The sequence below is a fragment of the Sciurus carolinensis genome, chromosome 12 (assembly GCF_902686445.1).
Source record: "Sciurus carolinensis chromosome 12, mSciCar1.2, whole genome shotgun sequence".
In the NCBI taxonomy this organism is placed as follows: Eukaryota; Metazoa; Chordata; class Mammalia; order Rodentia; family Sciuridae; genus Sciurus; species Sciurus carolinensis.
Window position 1 is genome coordinate 115,582,749 of NC_062224.1, and position 12,120 is coordinate 115,594,868.

At 54.5% G+C, this 12,120-nt stretch overlaps 1 long non-coding RNA gene across 1 annotated transcript; it reads right to left on the bottom strand.

The window, feature by feature from the left end:
- Positions 1-3,176: 3,176 nt before the first annotated feature.
- On the bottom strand, positions 3,177-8,026 carry LOC124961493 (uncharacterized). The gene is made up of 3 exons (XR_007104265.1): positions 7,935-8,026; positions 5,102-5,204; positions 3,177-3,335 (listed from the first exon to the last, which is right to left on the bottom strand). It is a non-coding gene; the product is annotated as an uncharacterized LOC124961493 (long non-coding RNA).
- Positions 8,027-12,120: the final 4,094 nt, after the last annotated feature.

Below are 12,120 nucleotides of genomic sequence, written 5' to 3' on the forward strand. Positions count from 1 at the left end.
CAGCCACCGTGGAAAGTGAAACGGAGTCCCTTGGAAATGAAGGGGACTTCCTGATAACTTCCCACAGGTCCTCACACCGGAGCAGAGGCCGGGGCTGCATGGCCTGAGGGGTGGCTGCGGGCCTGGCCTGGGACGTGACTCTGGTCAAGCCGGCTGTGCTGACCGTACAGTCCTGTATTCCCTGCCTCTTGCCCTGTCCGCCTTCCCTTCTGTTAGAAAATCTTCCCGTGCCCCTGAACCCCCAAAGGTGAAGACTGGACAGGAAGGTCTGGGCCGTCTTCCTCCAGGTGGGCTTTGAATAAACCTGTCTCTCCGCCAGCGGGCGCTGGGACCCGCCATGGGGCTCTGCCTCGGCCTCTCTTTACACTGGGCTGGTCCTCACCCTCTTCCAGGAGGCCAGAGGGACACCGCTGCTATCACTGCCCCACAGACCTAGCCCCAAAGGCCTCCCTGGGGAAAAGGAGGCTTCTCCCAGGGCCGGGAGCCAGTGCTTGCTGACAGGGAGAGCTTCTGAGGAGGAGCGGAAGGTTCCCACCCCTTGTGAACGAGAACGGTTTCTGTCCATGAGATGAAGATGTTTCAATTCTTTCTTTCCGAGACGCTGGGAGGTTGGGTAGGAAGCAGGAAGCTGCTGGGTCTTTCTTCAGCAGGGCCTCCCATCCCTTCAATCATGCCTGCCGCTGACGCTCACCAAGAACGAGGCTGAAAATGTCCCTGTGCTGGGGAAGGTTTTACTCCTTTGAGAGAAGACGACCTGGCAAATACAGATGTGACAGGTGGTGATTGCTATGAAGAGAAGCAGAACTGGAAAGCCATTAGAGAATGCTGGCAGGTATGGATTTTACATGTGGGGACCCAGGACAGCTGTGCAGGGGGCGACACTTGAGGGATTGAGGGAGACTGATGAGGAGCGACCGCTCTAGTGGAGGTGATATGCAAAGGCCCTGTGGCAGGAGTCCATTTCACAGCCTGAGTCAGTCAGCACTATTATTAGTCTTTTTTTAAAAATAAACTCTTTGGCTTCTCCAGTTTCCTCATCTTCATCCTCCTCCTGCTTCACCCACCTCTCTCCTGTTTTTTTCTCCTTTTCCTTTCTATTGTTTTCCTCTCAATTCATCAGTCTTTCTGAGCACTACTCTGGAGTAACCTTGATTCTGTCCAGAAAATGCTAACTTCTAACAAGTGGGGAGGAGGGTGGAGGAGGAGCCGTGTCCCGTGGAGTGACGCCCATTGCCCCATGCTAGCCTCCCACGCCTGGACCTGCTGTCTCTGGCTGCCTACAGAGCAGGCCTTGGCCTTCACCAGGGGTGCCTCCTGGCCAGCACCTGCTCCTGGCTCCGAAGAACACGGGCAGCCGCGCCCAGAGGGGAGGAGGCACGAGAAGCACAGTTCTCATCTGTCAGCAGCCCGAACGCACACCAGGATCTGCCGGAGAGACCTCCTGGGCCGTGAGTTAGAATCAGGACACATAACTCTGCTCAGCTACTGCTGGGGTAGAAGGAATATTGGCTGTTTAGCTTGGTACCGTTCAGAAAATGCCTTACATTTCATCTGACAAAATGGAAACCATCTCTTAACAACAGCACGGCTTCCACCTTCCCTCCTCCTTGACCTTACGCTGGAAGGCGCTCAAACTTTGAAGGAAAGCTCCCCTCCAAGACAGAAGAGGGCTGGGGATGCGGCTCAGTGTTGGAGAGCTTGTCAGCACATGCCAGGCCCTGAGCTGCGTCCCGTGTGTGTGTGTGTGTGTGTGTGTGTGTGTGTGTGTGTGTGAGAGAGAGACGAGCAGAAACACAGGGAAGAAAAAGCGAGAGAGGGAGAAGGAAAACTGTCTTTCTAGTGCAGAGATCACCGTTGCCACAAATACTCAGGTTTGGGCTTCTTCAAAGGCACCTTTGGAAGGGGAAGCCTGGTCTTCCTCGCGGTGGAGACAAGATAACAGGCATCTCTCGGTGTCGCCTCCACAAGCCAGTGGGTCCCTGAGGCCCTCCCGGCTCCCTCTGCAGCCCCAGCGTGCTGTAAGGTGCAGTTCGCTGCCACGGGCCCCGTGCGGACCTGCAGGCTCCCTGCCGTCCGCTCTCTGCTCTCTGTCCGTGTGAGTCAGTGTCCCAGGCCCTGCAGGGCGGGCGGAAGGCTTGGGCCGGCCTCCTTCAGAGGGCTCTGCAGCCCTGCCTGTTTGCTCCCGGCCTGCAGTGGCTCTTCCTGAAGCAGTCCTTGATCTTGAAGGCTCTTCAGTCACCTCTGGCAGCATCCGGGCCCCTGGTCCTTCTGTTGTGTCTGATTTCGATGAAGAGGTCATGGTCTGGCCCTGGGAGCACCAGCTGGGCTCCCGGTTCACAGAGGCGGCGGCAGCTGTGAACCCCCGGCACGTGAGGAGTCATCGGCTGGCGTTGGAGCGGTGCCCTGGAAGGCTTCGATGAGTGTGTCAGAGAAGGAAGAAGAGAGAGGAACGGAGACCCCTTCAAGAGGAAGCCCTGCAAGGGCTTCAGTGGCTCACTCCTGGTCCGTGTGTTGGAGTGGGCAGATCTGCCCCGCGGGTGCCAGAATACTAATCCCCCCCCTGGACCCCCAACTCGTCCTGGGAATAAGAGGGAGCATGCATGTGGTGGGAGGCAGCCTCCAGCGCCCCTCAGGAGGCCGGTAACAGAGTGGCCAGGTCACATAGCTGGCATGCCTACCGGCCCCTCCCCCATTGCCATGGAGACCCTAGGCTGAGAAGAAAAGGAGGGTCGTTTCTGGTATCTTCCAGCAGTTTCCAGAGCTCTTTCATCTTGGCCTGTGTGGCAGCCCTTCCCAGCTGCAAACACCACCCACACTGGAGCCTTGGGAGGTCAGGGGAGAGCTGACCCCGGGGGCTGCAGACTGAGGGGTGCTGAGGCGGAGAAGGGAGTTGGTGCTGCCTCGGGGTTGCCGAGAGAGCTGCCGTGGAGGAAATGGTGAGGGGCATTAAACTTTAATTTGATTTTTATTTGGTTTCAGCAACCAGTAAAGGCACAGCAATTTCCCAAGCCCTGTCACTGGTTGGAGGAATGTGTTGAGAACATCTGTTTATTAACAGCGCGGCCATAAAGGCCAACGCTGTGCAGCAGAGGGACTCCTTCCCAGGCCCGCAGAGCTTTCTCCCTGTCTTGTGCGCTCCGAGCAGCCTCGTGGCCCTGTGACTGGAGCAATCACACTTGCCGCCCTGGCCTGCAGCCTCCACCGCCACCCTTGCCCCTCATGGCCCTGTCTGCAGAGCACCCTGGGCAGCGTCCGCCTGGGGAGGAAAGCGCACAGAGACCAGCGGGCTCGGGAAGACGCGGACCACTTTCTGGTTTGCACAGAATTCTGTCTTTCTGCAAGAAGAGAAAAATACAGAAATTTCCCCCAAATCTCTCCTTTTGCCCACTCTTCTTGCTGAGATGCTAGTGATGAATGACAACAGATTTCATAAGTAAACTCGTGTGAGCTACCCAGAGTGTGCAAAGTCACAGAGAGCGGATGAATAGCTGCCAGGTCCTAGTGGGGAGAGAAACAGGGAATGACTGCTAATGGGCACGAAGTCTCTTTTGGGGGTGACAGTGTTCTGGGATTAGCTGGTGGTGATCGTGGTACAACCTTGGCAGTACGTTTAAAAACCACAGAATCGCACACTTCAACGAGGTGCGTTTTATTCTACATGAACTGTATCTCAACCAGGCTGCAGAAAGGGCTGGCCTATGACTCCACAGTGGTACACTTCCCCGGCACGTGCAAGGCCCCGACTCAATCCCCAAACTCCTCCTCTCCCAAGGAGAGCTGCGAAATAACTCTCCAGTCCTGATCACTGAGTGTGACCCCAGGGCCTAAGGGTTGTGTCACCTCATAATTTAATTCTTGACCCTTCACCTCCAGCCTAAGGGATGTGGAATGCCTCACTGTCCTCCAAAATTGGAAACGGGTGTTCAGCAGTGGGACAAAGCTTGACGCACTGCCCTGGACAGCACATAAGAGCACGGGGCTGCCCCTGCCACCCAGAGGCACGCCTGCACAGGAGCCTCAATGCGGAGGCATGCCGCGAGGACTCTTCCCCGGACCAGCAGGAAGTACAGGTGCCAGGTACCAAGGCTGGGCAGGATCGGACCAGGGAACCAGGGAGGGTCCTCAGTGGCTTCATGACGACACTAATGCACCACAGTTGAGGAGCTGGATTACTTTCTGTGGTTATTAAAATTTGGCAGAAAAAATTCTTGGAAAAGAATCTGGGGGGCTGGAAGAGCACTTGCCTCGCGTGCACAAGGCACGAGGCTCGATCCTCTGCAACACATAAAAAAATAAATAAATAAAGACATTGTGTCCACCTACAACTAAAGAAATATTTTTAAAAAATCTGTGACTATGAACCTGAAGAACAACAGAAGGCAGATGTGACCAAGCCAAGCTCCTTGCCCAGGTCGAAAGTCAACAGGGAAAAGCAGCCACTTTAAGTAGCAGTGCACCTGCTGTGGAGGAGGAAAGAGGCCCTGGCCTGAGGCCTGCAGATGAGAAGGCAGCCAGGGCAGGGCCCCCGTGCCTCTCCTTGCTGGAGAGCTTGCTGGGGACCTTCTTGCTCCTCCATTTTCCTAGCTTGGCTGTGCCCCTCCCTGGAGGGCAGAACTGGGAGCTGATCAATTAGTCCCCCATCCAAAAATGGGCCAGACTAAATCTTGTACTCAGTGAAAAGGACAGTCATTCTTACTTAAGGGGGAATAAGGATGCACTGTCCAGCTTGGGCCCCTCCATCAGGAGAGGCCCTCAGAGCTCAGGCACGAGGTACATCTGGCTGGGCCCAGCATTGCCCCGTCTTCAGGACAGGTGCTGACGGAGCTGGGACCACAGAGGTTTGGAAGAGCAGCAGGGCCTCCATCAGTGACCCACGTGCCAGCCCAGGGGTCCATTCAACACACCGGCCTCATTGATCACAGCGTCTCTGTCCTCCCAGCTGGGGTCAGGAAGTGTGTCCTTCTCCCTGTCCAGGGGTGGTCATCTGAAAATACGTGGTGGACAGCACCAGTGACCACCCTAGTGGCTGAGTGATTCTTACCCGCTCCTGCAGTTAGGGGTTGATAATAATAGTAATAAAAACAAGATGAGTCCGGCATACCTGTTCAGAGCATGAAAACTGTGGACATTGATTGACTCTGCCGCTTGTCAAAGGCGGTCCCATCTCAGCTCAGTTGTTGAACCTCTTGGACCCTTGCAGTTTCCTTAGGGGTGGTATAAATATTATATGTAAATATTATATAAAGTATTATATAAAGTGACACAATAAATAGTTATTGCTTTTATCTTTCATGTTATTTTTTGTTTTTTCTTTTCTTTATAGTTTATGGTCCTAATTAAGTTAAGAGTATTGGATAGTCGAATTCCAGCTAAAGCTTTTTCCTTTATTTTCTTTTAAAAATACAGTCAAAGACCTATATTCAGCCGATCACATATTTCACAGGGGTGCCTCTGGGGGTCTTCTGAGCGTGGACAGCTCGCCCCCACCCTGAACGGCCCTGCGCCATTGGGTAGAACCAGAGGTCAGTGACGGCAGGGCATCTGCATCCGCTCTTGCACACTGTGTGGCTGGTTACTGGAGCCATCTCGGGCCCACACTCCGCTGCCACAGTGCAGTTCCCCGTGGACCCTGCTAGGACCTCCACTGACCAGCAAAGGACCTGCAGCCTCCTGGGATCAGACCCTGGCAGCCCAGGCCCTGTGCTTGGAGTAGAGCATGGGGGAGGCTTGCTTCCCTCCCCATGTCCTCTCCTTGGGCTGCTTCCCTCTGCTCAGGGCTCCAGGCCTCAGCCAGAGGGGAGGAGACCAGCAGACCCCAACTCAGAGGAGAACTGTCCAGATACCTCCCTCCTTTTGTCCTGCTGTCCTCAGGGAAGAGGTCCAGGCTTGGGCAGCAATGCAAGGAAGCACTTCTGAAAGGCACTCTCCTGTCAGACTGCGGGAGTGTGTGTGCGTGTGTGGGGGACAGGCCTCTGTGTTCTGTTTAGTCACTGAGGACCGAGTATCCAGCAGGCACAGGAGGCTGGACAGTGGCGAGAAGTGCCCCTGGAGGGGAGCGGGCTTGGCCTGAGGCCACGAGGTCCTGTAGTGCGCCCGCTGCCGCTGCTCCAGGACATCCCTGCCAGCTCGATGGTGTTGTGAACTGAACTCAGGCAGAGTGAGGATGCTCCCCTCAATTAGTTCTGCCATCCAGCCACCCATCCCCCAAACAACCCCAGGGATAGAGCAAAACGGAGGCACAGAGAGATTTTGTTCTGTAGATCAGTCCCCAGTTCACACTCTGCAGAGGGAATAAAAGACGTCCTTCAGGGAAGGACAGTCTCAGAAATTGCATTCTCTTTAAAATTAATTTTAAAATCCAGTGGCAAGGGCGGAGAGGAATCCTTTAGCATACCTTACAAAGCACAGGATAAGGTCAACCGTAAATAGCAGAGTCCCTCTCCTAACTTAGTTTGAAGGAAAGGTGAGACTGAGAGGGGAGGCAGAGAAAGATGTGGAATAAAAGAAAGATTTCTCTGGAAAAGGACAGCGGAATGCTGAAATAGATGAGAGGAGTCTGCAGAATGGGAATTTGGACCTCCTGCTGGGCACAGACATCCTCCGTGGGTCCTGTCTGGAGACGATGCCGGGAAGATGAGATTTCAGGCTGCTCAGAGGCTCTCTGCCTCCTGAAGCCGTGGCCAGAATCAGGGGAAGCTCTTTAGGTCTATGAGGTGAAACCTGGCGTGCGCACTGTCGCCTTGGTGGGAAGCCCTGGCGACCACGTGGGCAGAGGGCAAAATGTGCACCTCGTGTGTTTGTGCACACGGCACGACCATTCAGAGGCAGGGCAAGGTAGGGAAAGGGTGCCAGAAGTGCAACCCCGGGTGGCCCGGGCGGGACGGAGCCCCACTGAGCCCTCAGGGGGCTGGCGGGAAGGACGGGAAGCTCTTTCCTGATCAGCGTGCTCAGGGTAGCTTGGTGTTGGATGCAGCTTTTTGGGTCCAGTTCTCTCTACTGTCTCTCCCTGTACCAGACTTTGTTACCTTGTGACTTGATGGAGACAGCAAGGCGATTTGAGAGTGACCACAACCATGCCACTGGGACTTCTGAGCTGGTGGCAGTTTGTGAAGGTCACCATTAGCATGGAAACACATAGATCAACGTCTTCTTTTGTTATAGGGATGGTTTAAATGACACAATTTCTCTGCTCATGAAAGTAACCTATGTGCTCGGCGTGGATTGATGTAACCCTCAATTTCAAGTCCCTCCAGACTGAGCAGGACAGGTCAGGGTAGCCCAGGGCCCATCACCACCGGGCTGCTTACGGCCTCTTCCTTGGCCAGGTGCTTCGGCGTCCCTTCCCGATTTTCTGCTGCACCCTGAGCTGCTTACATTCCAGTTCTGCACAGCAAATGTCACCCCCTCGTCCGGAGCCTGAGTCCCTGTCTCTGAGAATGTTTCAGAAACGAGAGGCAGAGGACACCAAGGAGAAAAGAGGAGGCCCTTCACTGGCTTTGTGCAGAAGGCGCTCAGCTAGGGACAGCAGCAGGGAGGCCAGCAGGGCTCCAGGAGAGCCAGGCCCTGCCGAGCCCGCAGGGTGCTGAGCTCTGGCTGCATTGGAGCAGCAGGACTGAGCCACCGGCCCCCACAAGGCAGCAGCAGGTGGCACCGGAGCTGTGTCCTCCCAGGTCCACGTCTTGGCCCTGCACCAGAGCCGCCTACTGTCTATCAGTGTGGCCTGCCTTAGTGCCGCGGGGGGACTGGCCTTGGATACCCAGGCTGCCACTTCCAATGTACAGTAAAAATAGCTTGGCCTCTGTGCCACATGCCTACCGTCCACCCTTTGAAGGCAGCGTCTTCGTCCACTATGCTTCGTAGATTATAGAAACATAAATAAAGGTGCAGAACCAAGGGGATAGATTCAGAATGGGCCCGGTCTGACCATTACTCACCGACTCACTCGGTCCTAGGGGTGCTGAGGCTCAGCGACGCTGGCCCCCACTTATAAAGCTCATGCAATACAGGTGTGGAAACGAGGGTGCCCCGTATTCACCACACTGAGATTCACATCTGCCACGGTGACCGGCTACTCCTGACCCTTGGCCTGCAGCTTCTCTCTCTGAAGGAGGACAACTGGGAAAGTTCCTCATGAGCAGAAGCTCTGCAGGGGAGGTGGGCTCAGATAAGAACTGACCATGGGATCCACCTGTTCCTGGCAGCTGGCTGACCTGGCCCGAGGCCTTTGTCTCCAGACAGGCATCATCTGTAACGGGCTGTGCTCGGACAGACACTCCCCACGCTGGCTCTGTGGCTCCTTGACTTCCAGCACCCCCCGCCCAGCATGTGACTTCTTGAGAGAAGCAAAGCAGCAATTCTAGACCAACCCTGTACCAGTTCCCTAAGAAATAACGTGCTGACTCAGCGGTGTGTCGAATGGCCAACTTACCAAGTAATTGATTCATGAAAAACTTGCTTCGTTTGCTTTTTTTTTGATACTGGGGATTGAACCCAGAGGCACGTAACCACTGAGCCACATCCCCAGCCCTTTTTAGTTTTTATTTTGAGGCAGGGTATCACTAAGTTGCTTAGGGCCTTGCTAAATTGCTGAGGCTGTCCTTGAACTTGATCCTCCTGCCTCAGTCTCCAGAGCTGCTGGGATTACAGGTGTGCACGCCACCGTGCGGCTCCATTCACTTGTACTAGATTGTTGTACGGGGTTCTGTCCATGGGCTTGAGGACGCCCCTTCAGATTTTGTTTTCTGTGGCTCGTGGGGGCTGCCTCGCTGCGCTCTCACTGCGAGTTTGTCAGGGTGCTCCTTGGAAGTGCACGTGGGCCACTGTTCAGAGCCTGGGCTTCCTCAGCAACTCCCTTGGTGTGAACGGGCAAGCTTGCCCACCTGGAGTAGGACCTCTCTAGCTTCCAGGACTTGAACCTGTCTCGGATGTAACCAGTTCTAAATTTGTACGTAGACCCCATTTTATGGAAAGGTTTTGGGCTACTTTCCACATTTATTGCTTATGTGAAAATTGAAATGCAGACAAAAATTTTGTTCTAAAGACTGATAAAGTCAGCAAAAACAGAAGGAAAAATTGGCATAAAACTGTGTTTAAAGGGCAAACTATTCTTTCGTGTGTATGGTATTAAATGAAAGGAATCTGAGATTCGAATCGCACACAGCATATTGGATTGATCGAATGTATTCATGGGGCTGTGATTGAGAGTAGCGGGCAGGGTGGGGCTAGGAGTCCTGGCGGAGAGGAATGTCCCTAATTTTTTGTAAAGTGGTTGACACTGGAGTGAGCACACTGCATGACACTGGAAATGCTCGTGCTGCTTTCATGACTTGATGACATGGTCCCGGAGGGCCACACGCACTAGGGCATGGCCTGCCACCAACAGGGTATAGCGAACCAGGTCTAGGGAGGTTGCTCTGGGGAGCTACGGTAGACCTGGCTTAAGGCACCACCAGTTTGGGTGCCTCAGTGAATCAATCGTTCTAATTAAGCTAATTAATTTTTGACATATTGGCTGTTAGAAAATTGATCATTTGGTGACTTGACTTCTGGTGAATAGATCTTCAATAAACTGATTTTCCTCAAGTTCATCAGAATGTCTGGGTTTATTACCATCGTTGGTCAGGCTGTGTCCGAATCTTCTGTAGAAGTGGCCACTCCTGGTTCTTGAGAGGAAGTGAATCCCTGCTCGGAGGGCAAGCCCTGAACTCCTGGCTGCTGTCAGCTCCACGCAGAGCCGAGGCTACAGGCTTCCCGGGCTCACCGGGGCCATTGATTCTCAGTGAGGCTGTACCACAGGGGTATTTTGGAAAGTAAGGGAGCATTAAAGCATTAGTCTTCATCACAGTGATGGGAGGCAGTGGGGACCAAGGCTGCGCCTCTGGGTCACCCCGCAGCCCTTCTGTGCTGCGCACGCCTTGGAGCTGTGTCATTGAGAACCCTCCACACAATCGTCTGAGCCCAGAGGGTAACTCTGCTTTACTTATAAACAGAACACATTTTCCCTGTGGTTTTAACAAACACTAGATTTTCTAGCATTGTGACCACATGTGAGTCCAGGGAGGAAAGTATTTTGTTGTGTGGAGAGTTTTACCAAGTTGTTGAGGTTTTTGGAAGCACGTGTCTCTGGCAGTTACGCTTCCTAAACACTGAATCACCACTTTAACTGTGACTCTGTCAGTCCAACTTGCAGTCGGTGCCTCCACAATGACTTTAGGTAAGGGGACGCTCTCCTGGGTTCCTTGTGCACTACTGCCTATGGCTGGCGTCACTTGTGTAAGGTCCATGTTTCCCTGTTACTTCTTCATGTTAGAGCAGGACGTTACAGTAACTAAATCACGCGTGTAGTTAGGCTGTATAAAGAATCTCACTTCTAGATAATAGTGTGGATATATGAAATATTTGTCACAGAAGCAAAGGATTGTCTGAGAGGTGGAGGATCAAGATCCTAGTGAGACCAGAGTGATTCTCCTCTTCTGCTGGCTGGCGGGGCCTGGACTAAGAAGGCCCCTTTTGGTATTAGCTAGTCGCAGCAAGGGCCGCCTGCCAGGGATTCTTCTCCGGTACCACAGGGTGGGGCGTGGCAGCTCCGAATGCCAGGCCTTGCCCTTCAGGGTTGCAACAGACTCAGCAGCTGACCACCAACCTCCCCCTGGGTTCTTGTCTTGCAAATCTGAAGAACGAGACCCACAGGACTAAGTGTGGGCACGGTGACAGCAGGAGCAGAGACGGAGCTTCCACACAGGAACGAGGGAACCCCACCCATGTTGCCAGCCTAGGGGCTTATCTAGCACTCGGGTCAATGCTATTGGTTCAAATCTAGGCTGATCAGGGTCGGGAAACAGACCGATGCTATTGGTTAACTCCTGAGTCTAGACTTCCGTCAGCTCTGCCCCATTGCGTTTTCTCCTGACTCTCTGCAACCTGACGTCGGGGGTCGAGGTGGTGGGGTGTGGATGCTTGGGGTCCAGGGGTGAGTGCTGTGTGTAGCAGGTGTTTCCGCTGGCTGCCGGGTCACCGCTCTGGGCCCCAGGACATGGGCTGGGCTCTCTGGGCTTGCTTCCTCTGCGCTCCTCTAGGGTCAGGTGCTGGTCCTCGGCCCCATCTCCCTCCCTCCTGGCAGGTGGCAGGAGCTTTATTGTCCGCCCAGGCTTTGGGTGGGAAAGGGCCTCTGAGGTGAACCCACCTTCCAGCTGATGATCTCCTAAGAATTACGGTGCTACTATGAGAAATGCCCTCCCTCCGACACCCACCGCCTGGCCCTTCCCTGCTGGGCACATCCTGGCAGCTGGAGGTTTCAGGGTGGACAGTCCACCCCCACGGGCTGCAGCCTGGAGGATGCTTGTGCCTAAGAGAATCACACAAGCTGGCCTGGCTCAGCAAGTCTCCACTTGTGGTCTCTTGGCTAAAAACAATAGTATCTGTCAAAGTGCCTGTGTATCAGGAACTGTCACCTGGGAGGAGGAGCCTGGGAGGGCTCAGCGTCAGAGTTTATACCTGAGACCAGGTTGCAGGCCTCTGCAGAAGGCACCGAGGGAGGGGGAGAGGGCCGGGCCTGGGCACAGGTCCAGGAACCTCTAGGAGAGGGGAGAGTGGCGGGCGAGTGGGGACACAGACGTGACTAAGAACTTGCCAGCAGCGCTGGAGACTGGCCACAGTCCGGGAGGAAGAGAGACGGGCGGCTGCCCACAGGGACGTTCATGGGCATCACCGCCCCTGGGTGTGGCTCGCAAGTAGGTGGCAGCGGGAAGGAAAGCGAGTAGCTCTCCCATGGGTGCTAGCAGCGAGGGCTTCGTCCTTTGGCATTCTGGGTTTCACCGCAGTGAGCAGACGGTGCACTCACTGGAGTTGGCTCTGTGGTCACTCCATGGTCACTCCACGGTCACTCCACTCGGTGTGAGTCCAGACTACTACCTTCGAAGGGCGATCTTGGGGAAAACATTCACCCTGAGTGTGTGTCCTGAACTGCAGATTGGGGACAATGATAGAACTGGCCTCAGAGTGGGCTGGGCCACCGAAGCATCCACACAGCACGCTGGATCCTCCACAGCCAAAATAACTTCAGTGATTCTAATTTTGAGTGTGTGGGTTTCTCTGGGCTCTGTGGGGACCAGCCTTGTGGGA